This window comes from Arvicanthis niloticus, chromosome 22 (genome assembly GCF_011762505.2).
Source record: "Arvicanthis niloticus isolate mArvNil1 chromosome 22, mArvNil1.pat.X, whole genome shotgun sequence".
In the NCBI taxonomy this organism is placed as follows: domain Eukaryota; kingdom Metazoa; phylum Chordata; class Mammalia; order Rodentia; family Muridae; genus Arvicanthis; species Arvicanthis niloticus.
In genome coordinates this window covers 26,509,769-26,528,006 of record NC_133429.1, presented here as the reverse complement: position 1 = coordinate 26,528,006, position 18,238 = coordinate 26,509,769, and the positions used below count along the sequence as shown (strand labels likewise).

The 18,238-nt window shown below is 36.6% G+C and overlaps 1 pseudogene; it reads left to right on the top strand.

Moving 5' to 3' along the window:
- Positions 1-16,352: 16,352 nt before the first annotated feature.
- On the top strand, positions 16,353-17,702 carry LOC143436149 (AP-2 complex subunit mu pseudogene; annotated as a pseudogene).
- Positions 17,703-18,238: the final 536 nt, after the last annotated feature.

The window sequence follows — 18,238 nt, the reverse complement described above, 5'->3', positions numbered from 1 at the left end:
AGTAATTATCAATGCCTAAATCCTGTGCTCATTTAAAGAAAATAATTTCAAATCTCATACTTTCATGTTGTATAAGTTTTACAAGAAAATTGGCAATTTTATTTAGACTTAATTAAGTATATATTGAAAGTGAGTGCTGTGCTACATTCAACAGTACATGAATTTGCATAACAGTCACAATATGTTTTTATTTTAGATTTCAAAGAATAAAGGAGTGACCTCACTGTTGGCATCTCACCTGATTACTTGCACTTAACACAAAGAAGGGCAGCATCACCTTTATTTTGACCCAACATCCTTTTGAAAGAAACTCATGCTTTATAAGGGTAAAATCTAGGTCATAACTCTCTTGTCCTACAGCTTTGCTGCCTGTGGTTAGATAGATAAGTGGGCTTTCCTTATGCCAATTAAAAGCACATGGCAAACTATTCACTCACTGTTATTTGTCCTAACCATTCGGCAGTCTGATTACAGACAGACAGCATTGATCTTACAAAGATTATTTTTTAATCAATGAACACATTTCCCTCTTTCAATATAGCAAATGGACATTATTGATTTTTGTAAGCTTCTGTTTAGTTTTATACTTAAAAATAAATTATTGTGGCCAATGTTGAAAGCCCAGAGACAAAAAGTACTCATATTGATGCATTATTTTCCTCCAGAATTTAAATGCTACAGCAGATGGTAGCATCTTTGAATCATTTCCAAATTATTTCACCAAAATGTAATTACATTATAATCCTATTACAGAGAAAAGCAAGCCATGAGGGCCATGTTTAAATTAAAAATCATATTCATACTAAATCAGTTGGTATAATGACACTTCTAAAACAGATGGCAGAGGCACTCTTATACTTTTAAATCAAAGTAAGTTCTTGTTTTAAAATGAATCTTCTGCTTTTGAATTATGTGATGTCGGCATTGGAGATAATGCAAAGTTGACCTTATCACTTGATTAGGATAATCTTTTGATCCAACCAAAAATTTACATTTAAATGAAAAATTCACATTTAAAAAAAAACTTTTCCAAATGAGATAATAATACAATTTTGTACTTTAAGAAATACTTATTTATTATTTTTATTAATTATATATATGTGGGGATTGTCATATGTGCATATAAGTACAGGTGCTTGAATTGGTCAGAGATGTTGGTTTCTTCGGAGCTGAATTCAGAAGCAGTTGTGACCTGCCAGATTGTGTGCTAGAAAATAAACTCTTGCTTTGTGGAAGAACAGCCCTTAACTACAGAGGTGTCTCTTCCAACTTGCTTTTACAAAAATGGTATATTTCATAAATTACATTAAATTCTATTTTCATATGACTAGGTGTAAGACTGTATCGCAGAGATCCACTGTCTCTAGTGTCCTTTTATTTTACAACATTGGTGCTACTAATGAGAAGACTCTAAAATTGTCACCTATTTTCCACTTCTAGCCACTTAAATATGCTTCTGCAGAGGACAGAGAATTAGTTCATCTGTGTGAGTGCTTTTCAGTGTAAGAACCTGAAAATATATGGAATGGCTATTGAAACACAGATTGCCAATTGTTACTCCAAAGATTTTTTTGAAAGCATCTTATGCATGCACAATGTAAAGAATTTATGTTTGCTTTTGGATCCGGTTAGTACTTTTATCAGTGTTAAAAATTCCAGTATACCCTTATGAGGCTTATATTTTGGGGATACTGTCTACTCAAGGTTATCCATTATTATTGTCATTCTGCAATAATTCATTAGTGGTCATGTGGGTACTTAGTACCAATTCAGTTTCTATAGCTTTATAATACAGAATGAAAGATTTTTAGTTTCCTTGCTTGTTCTATTTGGAGGTTGAAGTTTCATTTCTAGTCTATTTCAAACTACAGATTTTTAGAACTAACTAAGGAGACAGAAATATTATGTGTATCAAAACAAATATCTTGAAGAAAATAACTAGCTGTCTGCATATCCTCAGGGCATCACAAGTGGAAAAATGAGTGAATCTCACAAAGGAACAGTTCCTTTTAATAAAGTGCTGACTGCATTTAGTACACCAGTTCACCCTGACCCTGCTACAATTGATGTGTTGCAGGCTAGGTTGTTTGTCTGTTTGGAATTGTCCTACTACTTCTCCATCATCTGTAAAAGAGTAAGTGAAAATGAATAGAACAACACTTTTTCCATTCTTGAAGGAAAATATATCTGTGTGGCTTGTAGCTAAATGTGAGACTGAATCTTGGGAAGTTGAATAATATAGTCACACAATGCCTTCAACTTCAAGGTTTATAGTGACCCTTGTATCTTGGGGGTAGTGAATATACAGAATCTTGATCACTCAGAAGAAAAATGAGGATAAAATTAGGTTTCCACATATTTTCATGAAAAGTGCATTAAAATTATTTATAGGAATGAAACTACCTCCCCAGGCCAATTTTCTAATCCCAGTTGTAATGTTTAGGTTCTTTATAAACCTGTACTGCTTAATTACTTATGCCCTTAGAGAAACCATGCCAATGCTCACTGCAATTTAATTGACGTTAGAGGGTGGTGTTACTTGATAGCTTTAAAACATTATCAAGTTCCAGACTTTAATAGGCACAACATTTTAAATAAATACACACAATATAAATTAATCACTTCTCACCATCTTATATAGGTCAGAAAAGAACATTTGAAATAAGATCTGGAAAAAAAAAACCAAAACCTATCTTTAAATTATATAACTCTTCATTTTAATGACAGACAAAAAAATACTCTGGTTTTGCTTATGCTTCCGTTAAAGTCTTTAACTGTGAAAAAGAGCAAACTCTTGCCATACGAGGCCCCTGGCCAGCCATTTAAAACTTGAGTTTGTTGTTCTGAATCCAGCCTTGTCACTTCATCATAGTTAAAACATCTCTCTTGAATCTGGAAAACAGCTTTCTAGACTGAGTGAGTGGGAGGGGTGAGGCCCTAGCCTGTTCCCAAGATTTCCCGTTGAGTAGTCAGAGGAGTCCCTCCACATGGTGGCTCTTGGTTTTGATAGCGTTATCTATTCCCACTGGGCTCTGGTTATCCTTGCTGTTCTACATCTCCACTCTGTTCTACTCAGTAGTGAAGCATATGCTTCACTGCCTAATGTATCCTCCCTTCGATATTAGAATTTGCCCTCTTAAGAGCTCCAAGTTTTCTGAAATTTGAACATTTACTTGGTCCAAGACAAGAGACTACTATATTTTGAAGACCATAGCAAATTACAAAATAATCTAATTTTGTACTTATACTATTATTAGTATTTGGGGATTTTTGGCCAAGTAGATGCCTAGTTACAATAACTAGTTAAAAAAAATACTCAATCTTTTCTATTGAAGCCAAAGAGCTAATGTAATAAGGATGACACATAAGTTAATAAACTCAGATATCTATTTAGGTCACCAGATTGAAATCAACATTAAGAAATATAGATAAAATCTTGAAGTTGGAAAGGCACAAAATTAATAACATAGATATCAAGATAAAGATCTAACAACTAAAAAATAAGACAGTTATTTATCTACAAACTTACTGTGGAGAAAAATATAATACATTAACATATTGTGTTCTGCAGTCATTAAAGGCTTGTCTAATTTTGAATGTCAACTTTGAAATATACTTTCTAAATGGACTCAATTATTAAAACATAATAAAGCATAAAATTGATGGCTGAATGTCTGGAAGGCTACAAGATAAGTGGGACATTGAGGGTATAGGGTGAAACCATGCTTCTGGCAAACTAAGATGAGCTATACAATTTTTTATTGATTATTTTGCACATAGAATGTACTATCACCATTAAAACATACTTTGACTCAACATAGAAATAAACTTTTGGTACCCGGGATGCCTCCTTCCCCTCCCCATAGGCCCACTTATTAGCCATAGACCTGAGCTTGGTGCTTTTGGGAATAAGTATACAACTTTAGAACATGAGACCTCATATAAGAAAGACATTCATTAGTGCAGGCTCTAGAGTTAGATATTATGTGACACTTTTTGTTATGACTAGTGGCTTTTTCTGCCCCAAGATCCTCTTATAAGTATGTGATGGTTTCATACAGGTTCAAAAACAGTGAGACCATGAGACCATGAAATGAAATATCTGAAACCATGAGCTTATAATGATGTCCCTCCTTTAAATTTGATTTATCCTTGGTATTTTAATATAAAAGCTCAATATACACTAACCGAATATGGATATCAAGAAATGAGAGCATTGATCTAAATGTACCTGATAGCGTGATTCAGAATAATTTGGAATTGGTTTGTAGGATAAGTTTGAAAAGTTTACAGAGGCAGTCTGGAGAATGTTTCATGAGTGTGGCTTCCTGGGTGGTTCTTTCCAGGTCATAGGTGACCATAACAGTGAAAGAAATGGGAGAGAGGCAGATTATGTTCACCAGGATTCACATGGAAAAATAAGTGACCTTTTTGGGAGATTGGACTAACAGTTACTTTTTTTGGTATTCTAGAAAATAACTGGAGTACATTATGATCAATAAATACACAAGTGATAGAAGCAGTTTGTCTGTAAGACACCATTTCATGGAAGCACAGAGTTCAGACAGCAGCATTTAATGTACTAACTGCTTTCAAAAAAATATTTTATAAAAATTTAGAGCAAAGGAGAATAGAGTCTCTGTTGTACAGCAATATGTATGAAGATGCTATAAGAGTGTTGTTGCTAATAAGAATAGAGACAGTAAGAAGGAACCAAGGGCATCTTTCACCAGGATAATAAGATATATGTCAGGAGGGCTTTTTAGAAATTTCTAAAATACCACACATCTCCATGGAGAAAAAATGAAATCTGTTTCAGACCACTGTTTGTGAAGAGAAGTCTAAATCAACCTTTTTACAAATAGGTTTCTAGAGACTTGTGTCCCAAGACTAATTTCTCCATATTCTGGTAGCTTGATAGTAAGAAGCCACTTTAAGACCTTGGTTCAAGTGGTCCTGAGCATATCTCCTATGAAAGCAAAGACACCCTCCAGTTCTTGATGCTTTGACAGAAATGCAGAATGCAGGTTTATGAGGTCATGATGGTTCCTTTAAGATTTTAAGTTAAATCCTAAAAATCCAACACGTGTATATCAGGATTTGAGTCCCTGCCAAGGAGATGCAAGAAGCTGTATGAACAAGAAGCATCATATCCTCTTAGAAGTGAAGCTACAGGAAGGTAACAGAGCCACCCAAGGAGAAGCAGTATAGGCCCTAAGTTAATGTGTCATTGGGACTGAAATAGCTATTTAGCTTCTTAGTGTTTAAACACTGTGTTCTCCAAATGTTGAGCCTGCAACTGTTGAGGACTACACTCTGCCTCAATGCTTTGGGGCTAAGTGCTCTGGTCAAGAGAGAGAGTGGGGCTGGAGGGGCAAGCCACGCAAAGAATGGAGACAAGACAAGATGTGTGATCAGGTCTTAAGTCTAATCCCGTCTCCTTTATTGAAAGGAAATCTGGGGTATTTATAAACACAAGCAGGAGAACACAGGTGAAAACACTTTACCACGGGCACCATACAGCTGAGGTCACTAAACAGCAAAACAAGCTATGTGGGATAAACAATATATTTATCAGAGTGTGCTTCAGCTGTTATAGGCTTTTGAAAATCAAGTCTTTCATCAGGGTATATGGTTCCAGATGGCTGCAAAGTTGATCTAGCCGCTTTCTACTAAAGTCGGCTCCCAACATGCAACTATTGTTTTGTTATTGGTGGTGGTGGTGATAGTGGTGGGGCTTTTTGTTTATTTTTTGTTTTTGTTTTTTGTTGTTGTTTTGGTGTTTGTTTGATGGATTTCATTCTTTCTTTTCCATGATTTCTTCTGTTTTCTCTTTTTTTCTTTCTTTTTTTCTTATATAAATGAAGTTTACTCAGATTCCTTCTATCATGGAAGCGTATAATTTATTTTTGGATATAAGATTTTGCAGGGGGGGAATAAGAATAAAATCCAATGTTTTGCATCTGGAATCACCATAAATGTACATGTGTCACAGGTTTGGTTCTCAGGTTGACACAATAGGAGGTATGCTAAGGCTGTGAAGCCTTTTAAAAATTAGGATCTAATAGATAGGAGTCAAATCACTAGGTTATGTTCTTAAAGAACATATTGGAACCCTTGCTCTGTCCTGCTTCTCTAGTACCTTTCTAATACTACAGGATAAGTTTTGTCCTGACTAGATCCTTCCTATTCTACTCTTCTGGTTCATCAGTTAATAGCAATGGATACAACTAATCATGTGATGAGGTACCCAAAATCATAAGGCAAAATAAATACTTTTCTTATTAAATTTATTATCACACTCCCTAAATTGGAAGCCTCACTTCAAAATAGTACCATGAACCAGGATGCTTCATTCGTTTTGACTTACTTTGCCTAATAAATGTAACAAGTAATTGTAGAAAATTAGATGAAGGTAAAAATATCCATAGAAAAAATGTTAATGATTTGACACCCTTTATTTCAAAAAAATTGGGAGAGCTGTATTTAAATGTTGGGGTTCATACATCTTTAACAATAACAAAAATTAATTCTTTTTATTGCAATCTGAATACTTTCACAAAAATAATCTACTGAAATGTTTTACTATTTCTTTTCCCCACTCAGTAGTATAAATTGTCACTATGGACACTTTTTCTCACAGTTTTCAGTCATAATGCCAAAATATATGTATTAAATATTTTCTGTAAAATGTCTACATGTTTGGGCAGCTAAAATTCTTTATTTATTCATAGAACACTGAAAAATGTGAAGAAGAAAACAAGAAAGATCATGATTCCTATTATTTAAAAAGGACTTTTAGATTACATTTTAAAGGGTTTAAAAGCCTATGCTCTCAGTGAATATTCACAGATTTTTAAATCCAATTTGGTTATCTTTATGCACTATTTAGTATTGACCCACATGCACACACTTACAAATGTCCTGCAAAGGATACTGCTACATTTTCATTTTTTCAATACCACTGAAAATGTTTCAAAAAACAGCAGAAGCAAGTATAGCAGGTCAATGCACTATGACGTCGGTGTTAGAAACTTTGGCTTAAATTAGAAACACCTTGGTATTAAGAGGGTCATTTATTCACACCACAAAGCATAGTAGGAAATTTGTAGATCTGTGTTAGGTAAATGGCAATAGTATAAAACTCTAAAATTACATTTGTTTTCTTCAGAATAAGTACGTCAATCATTGTATGATCCCTTACTTTGGAATAGACATCTCACATTGTTTTTACTCATTCTGCACAGTAAAAATACATGTTGAAGTTTTTCTGAAGACTCCCTGTCGTATTTCAAAGCTACTTTAAAATTTACACAATTGGATGCATAAAAAGGCTCACTTTCTCTTTCTGACACTTATATTAATAATTATATTAAAATGTTGTAGATTTCAGTACATATAGTACAGTTGTAGATTTTGGCACATATAATGGCTGTACTATTAATTAATTTCTGTTTTCGAAGAGAATTTCATATTTTATCTATGAAGTATGTCACTCAAATACATGCTAAGTACTTCCAGTTGAATACCATTAGCTTGAATTAGTGATGTAAAATGGTTGCAAAATAATTTTATGAAATATGTTCAACAAAAGAAATAAATTGACTTGTATGTAAAATACTGTAAGAGGTTTTGTTTAAGACAATAAAATCAGAGATCCAAACTTTAATCATTCAGCTTTTTGTGTACATATGTAGACATCCAAAGAAATTTTGTATAGTCTAAATATTCTGTACAATAGAAGACTTCAGTGGTAAATGTGAAGTCTCTTCAGTAAATTCTGAAAAAGTGAATGACCATAGTTAAAACAAACAAAAAACAAACAAAAAAAAAAACCAAACCAACCAACCAACCGAACAAACAAACAAAAACCAGTAATCAAATATCAGAGACTAATACACAGTCTCTAGAAACAATGTGTAATGCAAGAGTAGAAAAGGTTATTTTCACCACTCCAGTTCAAAAGCAATCAGAAAAAGAAGAAGTCAATATCAGAGGATGAGAAGATTTCAGAAATGTTATCTCACTGGCAACTCTTGAGTGTCCATCCCCATGGAAGATTTTGATGTTCTTATTCTGCTGGAGAAAACTATGATTTTTCTTTGAAAAGAAATGTAACTGACAGTAACATACATTGCCTCTCATCCCTGTTTACATTGTGAAAGGCAATAGGTCATTAAGCACAATTTTTTTGCATTGACTCTGTAGTTTTCCAACCATCAACTATAATGGGACCTTCATCATTCTGTGTCCATCAATAACTGGAAGGCATGCTAGCTTCCCAGTTACCCATGATGAACAGACAGGATGTACAAAGACAACACTTGCTTTTTTAGCTTAGAGAAAAAAAAACAGTTCTAATTTATATTATCATAATTTATTCTATCTTATTGGTTCAGAAAGCCATGTAGTTATTGATATCGAAATTAGAAGTAACATCTAGAAGAATGTTAGTGACCTGGAAGATTCAGAACAGGGACATATTGAAGAGGCTTCATCAAAGTCATCAAAAAACTGTATTTGGAGATAGAATTCTATAATTAAAGTGTAGAGTTATGACATATAAATCAATCACTGAAAAAATCTCCAGTTTCACACAAAGCAAATATTAAATAATTAAATAATCAGAGAAAAGCTATATAGTTTCTTTAGTTAATTCAGGTTTGTGAGCTCTATTCATTAAGTTATAGGGTACCTACAGAACCCAGAAACTTTACATCCTGCTTTTCTATTTACTTTCAGTGTTATCAGTAAGAAGAAATGCTGAAAGAATGGCACTGTGATAGCTAAAATAATTACTTGGGAATGTGGTAAATGAGGACAAAATAAATGGACTTTTGATTCTTCCAGTTCATAATTTAGAGCTATCTTTACAAGGATATGTGCCTACAGAAAACTCAACAGCACACTCGTGATGTTCAGGCTGGAAGGAAGAATGCGAAGAAACAAGTTGTTTACATATAGGAATTTGTAAAAGAATAGTCATTATTCTATCAAGAAATGTAAACCATGATTTCAACATACTCAACATTTACTCTACAGAAGAATAAGTTATGGCATAAAAAAAAAGATTGCATGTTAAATACTTTTATAAAAACTAGAGTAAGTGAATAGTCAGTTATTTCTACATTTTATTCTTTTAACTACTTGAAGCTGACCATTTTATCAATGGTCAACCAGAATTATGAATCAATGATAGAAAGAGAATACACATTTTTTCTCACAATTTTCATCTAATTTTTCAGAAATAATTCCCAAATATGAATTTATTTTGGGTCAGACAGGGTCATACCCCAGTGAATTATAAAATAAACAAGAACAGCACATGAAAGAAATTGTTCCCAAGGTCACTTTATACTCTAGATATAGCTTGTTACTGTCTTCCATGGGGTATATGAGATCATGAGTAAAAATGTGGTACAGCATTAAAATAACCTTCACAAGGTTATCCCATTTAAAGAACACTAATGTCTTTCTTTAACAAATTCACAAGTAAAAAAAACCTACAAAGTTAAAAGTATTTAAAGTCAAATTGTACATTTATTCATTGCATAAATACAAACAGATTAAAAAGTTTGTCTATATACCCATTTTCTGTATTTTGTGAAGACGTGGATAAAGAGAGTATTAAAACTAAACATAGTTATATCTTTCTGTTAACAGCTGCAATATATGATCTATCCTAACAATGGAATTGCTCTATTTGAGTTCACTGCCAAGTTTCTCACAAGAATATCACTTTCTGCACAACCAACACTGAGTTTAGAAAATAAGGAAGTGCATTTCCTACTCTATTCACTCAAAACATTAAAATATTATCCCAGACTTCAGCTTTGATGGCTCTGAGCTGAGTCACTTAAGTTACAGAGGATAGGCAAAGAATGACATTGCCTTGACTTCTATACACCTTTTTAGCAATCAAATGGAATCTAAGGCTTTTTAACATTATTCATGGAGTCCAATATCTGGGGAGGGTAGTTTGTTTTCATACTCTACTTGTACTACTATATTTGTGGAGAAGGACATTTCTTTGGACTCCCTAAAGAAGTAGCATTTACGATTTTTCTTTAGCTTGCAAAAGTACCAGTCCCCATCTTGAAGTTGAGATGCTTGCCTGTCGTCATTTATTCAGTTAATTTCTGCTCCACCTTTGTTATTTGTATGCCAATGCTAAATTACATAGGATTTTTTGTGTTTTGTTTTCTAATAACAGACCCGATAGAACAGCCTGCTGAGCAACAGCCAGCAGTATTCTCATATGCTTCTCCTGGGGAATTTTAGGTATAAAAGTAACAAACTGTGATACCTTGATCTATTTAAACTCTTTTAGGCATAGAACTACAAGTTTTCACAGACATTTCTAAAATAATACAACATGGCCAAGTATCACTCTGTCTCCATAGGGCTATAAAGGTGTGCATATAAAAATTCTCTCATTCCCTAAGCCTCATGCTTTTCTTTCTGCTAAGGGCCATCTATACACATGCACACTTGCCTACTTTAAAATGGCCACATACCTAATCTATGAGCATCTGTCCAAAAAGACTCCATTTATAAAGTGACTCTTTTATTAGTCCAGGATATGGGAATTCAAGTTCCAAATTCTAATTGTATTTCTGTTCTTCTACCTGTGAATCTTCCATTTTGTTTCCCCTGTTCTGTTGATCCAAAGATTTTGTACTTAGTCCCTCAGAAACTAACAAAAATTTTAAACCACTCTCTTCAGCAGAGTTGAAGTGAGAGTCTTTTAAATACATGGCCATGTTCATTTTATTGCCCATAAAACCACCGCCCTTTCTTCATTCCCAGTGGCCCTTCCCTTCCAACCAGGTAACACATTTGTTGATTGTATAATATCCTTGCCAAACTTAAGTTAAGCATTCTTCCACGCTTCTGCTTAGAGAATAGAGGAGTAAGGCAAGTGTCCCAGGGTAGTTAGGGAACATTCTTAATGGAAAACAGGCTTGTGAAACAGAATCCAGAAAGTTTAATGCCCTTTGTATGTGTCCTGATTCTAAAACTTCAATGTCTACCTTATATTCTCCACTTTTGAAGATAAAATTTAGAACTTTAAGAGAGTAAAATTGGTTTGCAAATTTATTCAAATAGTCCCTACCCATGGAATCTAGGTCTACTGTTCTTTTTGCTATGGAAATATCTGCATATATCTGAGATTATATAGAAAGCTTTAATATCTTACAAATAATTCCCTGAACATTTTTAACACTGTGGTTTCACTTTCTCTATAAAGAAGAAAGTAAGTTAATCCTTTAGTACTTAGGTGCAATTTTCAAATAAAATTATAATGGCTTTTGCTTCTAAGTGATTTGAAACAATGCATTAAAATCATCTATCATATTTAAATGAGAAAATGTGTTGGGAATTCTTGGCTGATGGAGAAATGCTTAAGAGATAGTACAACACTACTATATGCTTGATTTGAAGGTGTTTCTACAGAAGATTAAACAACAAAGTCTGCTAGCATAGAAATTCTTCCTATGCTTCTTGTCTACGAAAGGCAAACTACTTTATTGTCCTCAATCTTCCCATCATGGTGGATGGACTCCATCAAAATTGAGATTCCATAAAAGTAAGTAAATAAATCTATCCTCCCTGAACGGATAATCTGAGATATTTCTTAAAATGACAGAAAGTAAACAAAGCATGAAAAATTAGCATTAGAACAATAGGATGGACACTGTAACTTTATATGAAAATGTAGTTAAGAAATGGTTGGAAAGACTGAGATGATACTTCACTTATAAATACACTGGCTGTGAAGCAAGATGGCCTAATTTCAAGCTCTTTGTTCCATCTAGGCAACAATTTGAGCCTGTACAGGTGGCCTGAGCACCATCAGCAGGTACATGTAGAGGCACTGAGGGCACTTACTGGCTATCAGCTTAGCTCAAGATTTACAAAGAGACTCTGTCTCAAAGGAATAAGGTAAAGAGAGATGGATCTGGACATTGGGCATCATCTATGTGATACTGGGCTTTATACTTTAAAAATGCAAAATTTATGGGCATATGAAGGCTTTCAACTATTTTTTTTTCAAAGAAAGACTGAGAGGCTAGGTTATGTATGACAGGGTCACAGTTTCTATAGGTAGCCGTTGAAAGGTAATGTTATACTCTAGAGGTAGTGGAGAAACTCCAGGAATTTGGGAATGCTTGGAATGTATAATATATGATAACAAAAGAAGCAGGCACTAGAGACAGCACTTTAAGGAAACTATGTTTTACAACCAGACAGAATATGAAATTGAGTCTTCCCAAGACATTAACAGTCCCATCATGACACTTGTATTTTAATTTCACAATTTACCATTGGGGGGGGGAGGATTATATCACTCTGTTTTAATAATCCCTGTTCTTTTCTTGTTTTTTCAATTTTTTATTTAGTTTTTTTACAGTACATATTATATCCCCTTCTCAGTCCACTTTCTGACTGTTCCACATCTTATATCTCCTCCCACCATCTCCAGGAAGATCACTTATCCTTTCTACATACACATTCTTCCCTTTTTAAATGAAAATGTTCACTATGCAGCCATGCATCTTGGAAATATATAAGACTATGGTAACTCCTGGAAATTGATTAAATTTATTGTTGATTATGAAACATATATGAGCCTTTGGACAAATATGGATAGAATGTTATGGCTTCAATATATGTACTTTGGTACCAAGTTAACAAAGTGTAGGATCGTGGTGGTGGTTATTCTTGATCTTAACACTACTTGGATTGAAATAAATCTTATTAAGTGTTTAAAGCATACATTTGGTTGTTCTATGAGAGTTTTTATAGCAAATATTATACCACAGGGAGAAGATCGCACTGAAAGTGAGCCACAGCATCCATGAGGCTATGAGCTTGAATGAGATGACATAGTAGAGGAAGAAAGGCTACTAACATAGTGATTCTCTGTCCTTCCTGATAACCAGAAGTTAAGCTACTGTATTACATCACATTCTCCATCTTCTGGTAACAGACTAAAACTTCTAGAAGCATAAACCAAAATTATTTTTGTCTCTTTGGAGTAGTTCTATTGGGTATTTATCATAGCAATATAAACCCTGTCACAGAAGGTTAAAGCAAACAGGGTGGTGAAGATCAAAGTGAATGGATTTGGCAGTGCTAGGAACCTGGTTTCCAGGGCTACAATCTCATCTGCTTCTGGCAAAGTGGTGATTGTTGCTATCAATGAGCCCTTCATTGACCTCAACGACATGGTCTTCATGGTCCATGGAAGTCCATAGTTTTCTACTCATGGCAAGGTCCACAGCACAGTCAAGATGAGAGTAAGAAGCTTGTCAGCAACAGGAAATGCTTCAGTATCTTCCAAGAGCAAGATTCTGTTAACACCACATGGGGTGATGTTGGTGCTAAATATGTCATAGAGTCTACTAATATCTTCATCACTATTGAGAAGGACAGGTCCCACTCAAACGGTGGGGCCAAAAGGTTTATCATCTTTGCCCCTTTGATGATGCCTTGATGTTTGCCATGGGTGTAGATCATAAGAAGTATGACAACTTGCTCAAAATTTTCAGCAACACTTCCTGCACCACCAACTGCTTAGACACCCCTGGCTAAAGTCATGCATGACAATTTTGCCATTGGGGAAAGACTTATGAGCACTATCCATGCCATTATGACCATTCAGAAGATGTGGATAACTCCTCTGGAAAGCTATTGCCTGATGACTGTGGGGCACTCAGAGCATCCTTACTGTGTTCACTGGTGCTGACAAGACTGTGGGCAAGGTCTTCTGAGATCTGAAAGGGACATTCACTGGCACAGTCTTCAGCATTCCTATCCCCAATGCCATGGATCTGACATGCTGCATGGAGAAACCTGCCAAGTCTGATGACATCAAGAAGGTAGTGAAGTAGGCATCTGAGGCTACACTACAGCTACACTGAGGACTACATTGTCTCTTGTGACTATAACAGTGACTTCCACTCCACCACCTTTGGTGCTGGGGCTGGCATTGCTCTCAATGACAAATTTGTAAAACTCATTTCCTGGTATGACAATGACTATTGATACAGCAACAGGGTGGGGGACCTGATGGCCCATCTGGCCTCCAAGGAAAAGGAACCCCTGGACCACTCACCCTAGCAAGGATATGAGAACAAGAGAGGTCCCTAGACTGATTCAGATCCTGGTACTGAGTATCTCGCAGTTTCCATGGTAGACCCCCATAACAACTGGAAGGGCCTAGGGAGCCCAACTCTCTTTAATACTGTTAATAAAGTTCACTGCAGCTGAGACAATGACAAAGACAAGAGACAGACAGATAGACACACACATACACAGAGAGGGGTGGGGGGAGAATACCACAGATAGATCCAATGTAGAGGTGAAGCCAAGATAAGACAGCATCAGTTTGAACATGAGCAGGGATGATGTGCTTCAGTTGTAGCCAAGTTTCTAGTTCCTAAACTTGACTCCTATTAAGTTTGCACATCCTAAATATTCTGAAGTGAAAGAACATACTTCTGAGTATAAAATTTATTAAATAATACCAGACCTCAGTCTGCGGTAAGTATTAGGGTACAGCCACTACTACAGCTCTTGTTCCAGCAAATAACTCTATACCCATGTGGATTACAAACAAACACAATTAAAATGGGTGGATTAATAGGGGATAATTGAGGGAAGGTATAGTTCAGATGGAGAGGGGAAGGGCTAAAGAGAATAATGAGGGTATTAGTTACTTTTCTATTGATGTGAAGATGTCAGAAAAGTGGCACCTTATAAAGTGTAATAGTTTTAAAGCTTCAGAGGGTGAGTCTATGATCATTCTGATAGAGAGCATGGTAGCTGAAGTCAGGTTTATTGCTGGAACAGCAATATATATAAAATTATCCAAAACTGGAAGAATGAAAAAGTTCCAGAGTAGAAAAGGGGGAAGATTATCAGGAAAAACTTACCAGTATTCAAATCTCTCCTGCCTCTGCCTGTCAGCTGCATATGTCTTTAAGTTTGCACATCCTTAGGGGACAGCCTCAAGACTCCTACAAAAAAAGTAGAATCTTTCTTCATAAATCTGTTTGTTGGGTCTCCCAAGGTGATATTTGTCATTTGCTTTGGTCAACAATTTAGTAAATACATGATTTTTTAATGAATTCTCAGGAATTGTAATATACCACAGTTAAGCAATCTTTAATTAACTTTAACCTTATAATGAATTTAATAACAAATTGAATTCCTGTTAAGGTTGTGAATTCCTCCACAAGCCCATCATATAGAGCCAATTTTAAGAACTGAAAGATCCCACTTTGGGCATGTCAATGGACCTCCCTTTCTTCAGGCTCTTCTCTATTTTTGTCCCTGCAATTCTTTCAGACAGAAACAGTTATGGGTCAGAGTTTTAGACGGCAAGATGGTAACCCTATCCTCACATGATGCCCTGTCTTTCTGCTGTAGGTCAGATCTACAAGTTCCCTCTCTTCAATGTAGGGCATTTCATCTAAAATCCCTCCCTTTGAGTCCTGAGAGTCTCTCACCTCCCAGATCATTGGTACATTCTGGAGAGGAGTGGGGGTTCCACCTCCCCCCCACTTTCTACCTCCCCAGGTTGCCTGTTTACATTCTTTCTGCCCTGCAGGCCCTCAGGGCTTCAGTTCTTCTCCCCCTTTTCCTTCCACCTTATTAGAGACAACTATTGTTAGCCATTGCATTAGTCAGGGTATCTACTTCTTGAACTTCCAATGGTTCCCCCGCTTCAGCTTTGCATCTGGCCCTGGGAGTACAGATGCACAAAACACACCATATTGTTTACGACTTTTAAGGATTCAACTCAGGTTCTCACAGATGCACCTCAATTAGTCACTTACTTCTTGTTTCTGTGAACAAATTTATAGTTACTTCCCAAGAGCAAGAAAACAATCATTCCAGCTGTTGATTATAAAGAATTGTAAAATTAATAAGTAAATAGGCTTTAAAATACATATTTTTAAACACTTAAAAGTATGATGTTTGTCCAAGTTTAAAATGAATAACTTTTATATCCCTTTCAATTTAATATTTCACAAGATCATCTAAAATGGTAGCTTAATAAAAAGAAGAATTTAGGAATCAGAGGTCTAGATTAGCAAATCTAGAGATGTGAATAAATGACTTTATTGATATAAATACTTGTTAATATTCTATGAGACCATAATATTAGATTTATCTTTTACATTAGAGAAGAGTGTAAAAATACAAATAATAGTAACAGTGATAATGTTCTAATCAAATAGTAAATAGCACAGTCAAGCATAGATGCTTTCTTCTGTATAATTTTTGATGAATCTGGTAAAAGAAAAAAAAAACTACTTAAAATCTGAAAAACAAGTGAAAGCAGAGGCAGCAGACAGGCGAGCTGGGGGCGGGCAGACATCTTGGGATCCGAGAGTGGCCAGGCCGGCCTTGTGCGGGCTGCTGACTCCAGGTCTGTTCTCAGAGCAATGGGTCACAGAGACTGAGCTGCCACTATGATCGGAGGCTTATTCATCTATAATCACAAGGGGGGAGGTGCTTATCTCCCGGGTCTACAGAGATGACATCGGGAGGAATGCTGTGGATGCCTTTCGGGTCAATGTCATTCATCCACGGCAGCAGGTGCGCAGCCCTGTCACAAACATTGCTCGCACCAGCTTCTTCTGTTAAGCGGTCCAACATCTGGCTGGCCGCCGTCACCAAGCAAAATGTCAATGCTGCCATGGTCTTCGAATTCCTCTACAAGATGTGTGATGTGATGGCTGCTCACTTTGGCAAGATCAGTGAGGAGAACATCAAGAACAATTTTGTGCTCATATATGAGCTGCTGGATGAGATTCTGGACTCCGGCTACCCACAGAACTCAGAGACAGGTGCCCTGAAAACCTTCATCACCCAACAGGGTATCAAGAGTCAGCATCAGACAAAAGAACAATCCCAGATCACCAGCCAGGTGACCGGGCAGATTGGCTGGCAGCAGGAAGGCATCAAGTATCGCTGGAATGAACTCTTCCTAGATGTTCTGGAGAGTGTGAACCTGCTTATGTCCTCACAGGGGCAGGTGCTGAGTGCCCATGTGTCGGGCCGGATGGTGATGAAGAGTTACCTAAGTGGCATGCCTGAGTGCAAGTTTGGAATGAATGACAAGATTGTCATAGAAAAGCAGAGCAACGGCACAGAGGATGAAACAAGCAAGAGTGGCAAGCAGGCAATCGCCATTGATGACTGCACTTTCCACCAGTGTGTGCTACTCAGCAAGTTTGACTCTGAACGGAGCATCAGCTTCATCCCGCCTGATGGAGAGTTTGAACTCACGAGATACTGTACTACCAAGGACATCATCCTTCATTTCTGGGTGATCCCATTGGTGCGGGAAGTGGGATGCACCAAACTGGAGGTCAAGGTGGTCATCAAGTCCAACTTCAAGCCCTCACTTCTGGCCCAGAAGATTGAGGTGAGGATCCCAACCCCATTGAACACAAGCGGGGTGCAGGTGATCTGCATGAAGGGGAAAGCCAAGTACAAGGCCAGCGAGAATGCCATTGTATGAAAGTGCCATTCGCTCCTTCTGGCCTCAAGGTGCTCTAATTGAAGGTATTCAAACCGAAGCTAAACTACAGCGACCATGATGTCATCAAATGGGTGCGATACATTGGCCGCAGTGGCATTTATAAAACTCGTTGCTAGCTTCCTAGTTGCAGCTGGCCCACCTCCCCACAGGTCCAAGTACCCCAGTCACCACTCACCAGTGTCGTTTCTCCCTCCTGCTCTGCTGCCTTCCCTTTCCAATAGCCCCTGAGTATAGGTCTGAACCAGCCACATCACAGTGGGACTGGTCAGGTAATCCCTGGCTTCCTTGGAGGGTGGTTTTTGAGGCTTCCATCTGTCTGTACCGGCTTAGTGCCAGACCCTGAGTTTTGTGACCAAAGCCAGCTCGTCCCCTCTTCTCTCTACCCTTGTGGCCACACCTCTGCAGTGGGAAGGTTGACTACCCCTCACCTCAGAGCTCCCCCCAAAGGCCAGTAACGGGTCCCCAGTCTCTAGTCCCTACTCTGCTTTGGGATAGTATGAGCTTCGTTTTATACACGTGTGACTTTGTCCAGTTATAAACCCAATAAACTGTAGAGTGGAAAAAAAATCTGAAAAACAAAAATGTCACTCATTTTCTTTAATTGAAATTCAGATTTTACTTTTGACAACTGAAAAAGAGAAGATCTATAAAGAACAATTAACACCAGATTAATAA